The following is a 7,975-nucleotide window of genomic DNA, read 5'->3' on the forward strand; positions in this document are numbered from 1 at the left end:
ATTTTCCTCCAGCATCATTTTCTGGGCATGTCCTGACAGGAAGGACCACAACACCTCTCAGGGTATATGTAACACCTCTGAGGTTTTAGTAACTTTTCACTTACTTGCATGCTATTCTCCAGCTGATCTTCTGTACGTGGAGTCTTGGAAAAACTTCAAAATCCCCAGAGGAGTTATTGCTTATCACTGTAATTATCACCATCCCGATCTTTGGGACACTTTCTGCTGTAGTGACTGCCTTTGATATCAACATCAGACTAAAGTAACAAGGAAGGGATCTTTTATCAGAAAAGGATAAATGCCATAGCTTACTGTCTGTACAGCAGAAGTCAAAGATTGAAATGTTGAATGTACCTTTCTCTCCTTTCCATGTGAAGATTGCTTTGTCTCTGTCTGAATCAGGAAAGTGAGAGTGCTTTGAATTCTTCTCATTCTTCTTGCTTTTGTTTAGAAACAGGAAGAAGATTGTGTCAGTCCTGTACATTATGCTTCAACTACTTCTGATGCTGCTGGTGTCTCAGGCAGTCTTGGAGAAGCTTAGAGTGAAATGCCCGCTGAACTTTGAGATCCGGGATGGGAAAAAACCATGGAACTTTTACAAGCCAGGAGACCATTTCATTGGCATAGTCACCACTGAAACAACATCATCACCTAGAACGTTACCTTTCAACATGGCTCCTTCTAGTCAGTCTCGCTCGTAAGTTACTCAGTCTGATGGAGTTGCATTCACACCATTTGCAGTTCTAAGACTCTTCATTTCATTTACTTGTATATTTCAGGACCTGCCTAATTTCTTGAATCACTTTGATTTTCATGACTTTCTTACATTGTCTTCATTTGTGGAATAGGCTCAAATCCAAACATGTGGCAAATAAAACTTCAAACAAGTCCAGATTATTTATGCTTTCCCTTCTAATACTATGTCCCTCACTTGAATACTGAGTTCAGTTTTAAGTAGTGATTGAAAGAGTTGTAGATGCCTCTGCCCAGCCTATTTCCATATGTAATAACTCCTCATTGTTATTCAGTGCCTGGTCCTTAAAAGGTAATATGATGACTTCTTTTTACACTTGCTTTTCTGGGTCAGTTTCTCTTTAATAATTGAATGTTTTTGAATGCAAGTTACAGGGCAGATGAATACTAGGACTTTTGCAAACAATATGTATTTGTAGTTCTTAACCATGGTGAAGGATTGCTCCATCCCATCTTCTCAATGCTCATTAAAATCAGATGCTGATGGATGGCTATCATTTGCCTTTGGCTTTGGATCTGTATTGGCTTAAGACACAATAGGCTTGTGGAGACAAAGAGAATTAACTTTAAAAGAGACAATTTTGTTGTTTGTGTTGATGATGATGGTAATAACGTGAACATATTTTACAGTAAAGGACATTACTTTAAACTGCTAATCATGGTTTTCGCCATTCAAACGGTCAACGAGAATCGCAAGTTCCTGCCCAATCTCACACTTGGCTACAACATGCATGACAACTATGTCAGCACCCTTGCTACTTCAGAAGCTTTGCTGGACATCCTCTCTGCTGGACAAGCCAATGTTCCCAACTACAGCTGTGGAAGGAAGGAAAACCTTCTGGCTGTTGTTGATGCAGCTAAGAGGGAAACCTCCATTCAGACATCAAAATTAGTTGGCACCTACAAAGTCCCACAGGTTTGTTTGTGTGTGTGTGTGTGTGTGTGTGAGAGAGAGAGAGAGAGAGAGAGAGAGAGAGAGAGCAGGATTTTTTGGATGAACTTGGGTGAATATCGAGTTTGTTGGAAGATGTTGTATAGGGAGGGATGGGCTTCAAAAATTTTAGCAATGGGTTCTCTGCCCAGTTGTTGGGAAGGCGTGGCCATGGTAGGTGTGGCCTAGTCAGCCTCCTGCACCATGGTGTGTGTGTGTGGGGGGATTTTTGCTCTCCCTGGCTCCAGAGTCTTTTTTTGAACCTCATGGGAGGGCAAAAATAGCCACCCTGGCCTCTGTAGGCTCTCTGGAAGCTGGAAACAGGTCCATTTCCAGCCTTCCCAAACTTCCAGGAGGCCCATTTTTTGGCCTCCCGGAGTGTCCACAAATGCCCTGCACTTATTTGCATCCAAAATGGGCCACATGGAGAATCCAGGGTGGGGGAGCAGGGGGGGGACAGGGCCAGCCAGGAGTGGGATTTGAGGGTTCTCCGAACAGCACAGAATCTTAGTTAGGGGCTCTCCCGGACCCCTGCGAACCCCCAGCAGACCATTCCTCTGTATAGATTATAGGGTTACCTTTTGTCGTGTTCAGGGTTTCTGCAGTGTGTTTCTGCTTATTTAAGTAATGTCCAACCAAGGAACAAAGAGGACCGCTTCCAGCCCCACTGAAAGGGCAAGCCACCAGAATAAAAAATGTGAGCAAACCCTATCAGTACTGATGAAGTTACCAAGTTTGGTAATGAAATATCTGCAAGAAAACAACCAAGACCTGAAATTACCAAGGACTTTGCATTTCAGATATTCTCTTCCATCAATTCTATGATTATCAATCAATCAATCAATCAGAATAGAGCTGGAAGGGACCTTCAAGGTCTTCTAGTCCAGCCCCTTGCTGAAGCAGGAAACCCTATACCATTTCAGACAAGTGACTGTCCAGTCTCTTCTTAAAAACCTCCAGGAATGAAGCACCCATCACTTCTGAGGTGAAGCTGTTCCACTGGTTAATTGTCCTCACTGTTAGGAAGTTTCTCCTTAATTCCAGGTTGCTTCTCTCTTTGATTAGCTTCCATCAGTTGCTTCTTGTTCTGCCCTCAGGTGCTTTGGAAAATAAGTTGACCTCCTCCTCTTTGTGGCAACCTCTCAAATACTGGAATACTGCTATTATGTCCCCACTAGTCCGTCCTAATTTATATAAAACTCAGACTTATTACATCATAGCTAAAGATGGCTGTTTGATGATGAGCCAATAGAGTGAAACAATATATTTCCTTATCTCGGGGTAGTTTTCTGCATCTAAGTCCCCTCTTTATGAAAGCAGCTGATTTAGAATAAGGGCATAAGTGAACACTGCATAAATTTTTTAAAAAAAAAGCAGCATTCCAGGTTCTTTGCCCCAATGAATTACAGTCTATAATGTCAAATTTACTGAAATGCACTTGTGTTCAGCTGACATTTGGTACCAAAACTATATTATTCCTAGGACAATCAAAATCACAGCATCTGCAAAGTATAAAATATAAAAGGATAAAGGGATAAAGGGACTTCACCTGCTGCCCTCAGACCTGATTTGAGAATTTATACATTTTTTTCCTTTGTCTAAAATCAGGAAATATATTTAGTAGCCTAAAATTAAAGCTATGAAAAAGGAGAGAATCCCAAAATTCTGTGTTTTAGAACAACCACAATTTTAGTTAAACACCTCTTGGATTGTACAACTGACCAATCTGTGAGGAACTTTGGTCTTTTGCACAACTGGAGAATGTAAAAAATGGAGCTAAAAAAATGCTGCACAAAGAGTCCTGAACATCAAAGTAGAGAAAGATATGTCCATCCTCAATAAGATTGGCACTGTAAATTAGATGAGATGCTACAAGCAAATCTTACAAACATGAATTTCAATGCGAAAATGCACAAAATTGTTACAATGGTATTTACTTGGACAAGATTTGAGCAATTGGGCAGAATGGTTGGTTATGAAAGGTTTAACAAAATCCCTTATACTGAAGATGCTTGTATTTGCAGAGCTTCATAGACAAAAGATGTAACATTTCCATTATCCCAATGTCAGTTGTATAAGGAAGAGAGAGATAAATATCTTGGACTGTACAATAGACCAATGGCCTATTACAATCCATAAAATAAAAATAAAAGATATTTATTTATTTATTTATTTATTTTTGTGAATTGCTTACAAGATAATAGGTATAAGTAAAAATATAGTATGAAGACATGGATACACATAAGAAAAATAAAAAATAAAAGAAACAATAGGACAGGGACGGTAGGCATGTTGGTGATCTTATGCACACCCACTACAGACCACTTAGGAAAGGGGTGAGGTCAGTAGTAGACAGTCTAAGGTGAAAGTTTTTGGGGTTTGGAAAAGAAACCACAGAGTCAGGTAGAGTATTCCAGACATTGACCACTCTGTTGCTGAAGTCTTATTTTCTGCAATCAAGTTTGGTGCGATTAACCTTGAGTTTGTATCTATTGTTTGCTCTTGTGTTGTTATGGTTGAAGCTGCAGTATTCATTGACAGGTAGGACATTGCAATGTATGCTTTTATATACTATACTTAGATCTGACCAAAGGGGGCATAGTTCTAAGTTTTCTAGATCTAGAATTTCAAGTCTGGTGGCATAAGGTATTCTGCAACGAGTAGAGTGGAGAACTCTTCTTGTGAAATATTTCTGGACTTTCTCAACTCTGTTAATATCAGATACGTAATGTGGATTCCAGACCGATGAGCTGTATTCAAGTATTGGTCTAGCAAATGTTCTTATGATCTAGTTATTAGTGTAATATTACCAGAGAAAAAGCTAGGTAAGATTAGGTTAACAATGACTTTTAATGACTTTTTGGCTACGTAGTTGCAGTGGGCTCTAGCACTTAGATCATTAGAGATGAGAATTCCAAGGTCCTTGACAGAGTTTGGATCATCAACAAGGTCTTGACTATTCAGCCTGTATTTTATTTTCTGACTTTTTTTGCCAATATGTAAGACAGAGCATTTATTTGTTGAGATTTGAAGTTGCCATTTGTTTGACCATTCTGATACATAGTTCAGATCTTTTTGAAGGGTAGCAGTATTGTCTGTGGTGTTGAATAGCTTTACATCATCAGCAAAGAGAATGCAATTGCTCTTAATATGATCACAGACGTCATTTATGTAGAGTATGAAGAGAGTTGGTCCTAGAACACTGCCTTGGGGGACACCACATGTTTCCTTTGTAGTCAGAATTTTAAAAATCAACATATAATAGACAATTTATTTGAGAAATACTGTTCAGTTGAGATCTGATTATGTGGGTCTGATTATGGTAAATTCAAGAAGTGATACAGAATAATGATTTGCATTCCTTAGTCTTAATTCTTTTTAAATTGTTTTCTTATTTTATTTTTGTGTAGAGTCTTGTTCAGGGGTGGTATTCTACTGGTTCGGCCCGGTTTTGCCAAGCCAGTAGCGGCAATGACAAGCGAACATTGAACCTGTCCTCTCCACCACTCTGCTGTTGGGCTGCCCGCCTGCCCAGGCTCCCATACTCCCCTTTATTCCCTGCTTTTGAAGTGCAGCTGCTTTGCACAGCACAGCAGAGTGCCACACAGCAGCTGCTGAAATGACCAGGAAAGTGCAGGCTTGCAGGGGGTGAGTTAGGATGCCTGTGCACCTGTGCAAATGCCTCTGCACCCGCACAAAGTGCACATTTGGCACACACATGCAAAGTATGTGCATGTATGCAAAGCGTGCCCACTAAGCCACACCCACCAAACCAGTGGTAAAATTTTTTGAATCCCACCACTTGTGGTTAGCTGGCAGCAGGTGTGGACAGCTGAGGAGAGCGAGGACTCAGATGAGGGGCCAGGACCATTAGGGAGCTGCCTTCAGAGATTATGGGGGCTGGCAGCAGTGATGAGGAGGTTTCCGAGGAGCCTGTGCCAAATGCGCATGCACACAGGTTTGCTCAGAGGAAAGAGCAGTGACAATACTATGGGCTCAGCAGTAAAGCTGCAAGGTTATGGCCCCTCCTTCAAAAAGATAAAAGGCAGCTGTGAAGCGAACGTTCTTTTGCAGGAAGCAAAGATGTTTTGAAACTCAGCCTCATGGACATTACAGTATCTTAAGTTGATATTTGAAGACTTGTGTTGTGAAATATTTCTTATCGGTGATTCTTGGCAGTCGTGTACAGTTTTGGCAAGGTTTGTGCTTATCAAAGTTAGTTAGTTTGCAACAGCCTTTTAACCGGGGATTTGTAAGAGTCATTAAAAGGTTACTGTTCCCTTTGGTTATTGTTTGTCTAATTGTAAAAAAGGTTTGGGTCAGAACACCACTGGTCTTGTTAATGTTCTGTATTTTACATCCTGTTTCTTGGTATGGTTTAATTATTCTAAATTATTCCAATATGTTCATGAGTAGCAAATTGGATTTATTAAAATCTAGTAATTTTTTTAAATTGATCTGATCCCAAATACAGCATAGCATTCTTCATTGCTTTTGCAGATCAGTGATGCAATTGTTTCAGAGACTCTGAGTGATAAAAGTCAATTTCCTTTTTTCTACCGGATTCTCCCAAAAAAAGGGATCACATATCCTGCAATTGTCCAACTGCTCCTTCATTTCAGGTGGACCTTGATTGGTGTCTTTGCTTCAGACACAGAGGAGGGAGAGAATTTTATGAGGACTTTTATTCCTATGCTTGTCCACAATGGAATTTGTGTTGTTATATCACAACGATTCTCAGCGACTGGACAGACAACACCGCTCAGGGATGCCATCTCTAAATGGAGACAAGTCAATGTCTTTGTGAACTACATAGAACACGTTAACATCTGGGACAGAATCCATACTTTGCAGTTAACATTTGAAGGTGTGCCAGGACCAATTGAGAGAAAAGTGTGGATCGTGGAAAGCATAGAGTATTTGGTATTGAAGCGGGAGAGCCTTTACAAATATGTCCATAGTATTTGGAGCTTTGCTTTTCAGGAAAAGAAAAGGCCAGAAGATGATCCCTTTGGAACCAAACTCTTTGTGCAATTGGAAAATCGATATTTTCACTGTTCTTTTTCAAAGCATGTTTTTTCTGTGAAAGGACGGAAAAGATGCACCCAGAGGGTGTTACTGAAGCCTACAGAGGAAAGGAGGAGGATATGGATCCCATTTCACCTCCATTTACACAGTGTTATTAGTACTTTGGCCTACGCCTTGAAAGCTGCATATTCTTCCAGATCCAGGAGAATCCAGAAGAGTGAAGAGAAGTTGGGGGCTCCAAGGCTGCAGCCATGGCAGGTAGGGAGTCCCTAGCAGGAGCTATGAAACTTCAACTGACTTTATTTTGTCAGATTCAGGCTATATGCTGGTATTCTGCCTTACTTATGTGTCCCTCTTTCCATTTTCTATACTTAACCTTTTTGTCTTTCAGTTGATCAGAAAATTCTTTCTGCAACCATGCTGATTTCTTCTTGAGTATCTTATTTTTCTTTTTCAGTGGCATTGTACTGAACTGGATTTTTACAATCATATTTTTCAGGGTTTTCCAAGCATCTTGTTTTCCCCTTTAAGGTTTTCATTCATGGAATCCTTCCCAAGCTGTCTCTAAGTTTGTTAAAATCAGCTTTTTTAAAGTCTAGATTAGAGGTGTAAAACATGATCCTGTCATGGGCCACATCAGGAGTTTGCTAGTCCTTGGGGGGCTGGAGTCAGCATGGCCTGGTCATTGTGGCCAACCAGTGGGTGTGACTGGGCCAGAGGTGGCAGGGGTTGGTCCTCACCATCTCCAGAGTGGCCTGGCAGGCCAACCCTGCATGTTTGACACGTCTGGTCTAGGACATTGGTTTGACTATATTCAACTCTTTGTATCTGCATTATACTGCATTATATAAAAACTGAATGCATCAATTATCACATTAAACAAGAGGAAAACCTTCTACGCACCAATTCCACCCACGCTTTCTACAATTTTTTTAAACAACAAACTAAAAGACTCAAGGTCCATCCCACCCCTGAAAGGACCTAATGGTAAAGACTGCAATGATGACACCATTAAAGTCAACCTCTTTAACACATTCTTTGGCTCAGTATTTGTAAACAGCAATGGATCATGCCCAGTATTTCTTAGTCGAACCACAGACAACTACAATGATCTAATACATATCGATTTTAAAGATGGCAATGTTGAAAAAGCACTACGCAATCTAAAACCATCTCTATCTATTGGACCGGATGGAATAAGTGCCTACTTCTTAAAAAAGCTACCCACTGCCATAGCCGAATCTCTAAGCGTAATCTTTGAAA

The 7,975-nt window shown here is 40.4% G+C and overlaps 1 protein-coding gene and 1 long non-coding RNA gene across 2 annotated transcripts in view; one reads left to right on the top strand and one right to left on the bottom strand.

Moving 5' to 3' along the window:
- LOC113450709 (vomeronasal type-2 receptor 26-like) overlaps positions 1-7,975 on the bottom strand; it is a 92,958-nt gene that overhangs the window by 42,332 nt on the left and 42,651 nt on the right. The window lies entirely within an intron of this gene.
- Positions 366-6,574, top strand: LOC148126688 (uncharacterized). The gene is made up of 3 exons (XR_015742490.1): positions 366-697; positions 1,384-1,669; positions 6,185-6,574. It is a non-coding gene; the product is annotated as an uncharacterized LOC148126688 (long non-coding RNA).

The sequence above is a fragment of the Pseudonaja textilis genome, chromosome 2, assembly GCF_049901715.1.
Source record: "Pseudonaja textilis isolate UNSWEBS1 chromosome 2, rPseTex1.2, whole genome shotgun sequence".
Classification (NCBI taxonomy): Eukaryota; Metazoa; Chordata; class Lepidosauria; order Squamata; family Elapidae; genus Pseudonaja; species Pseudonaja textilis.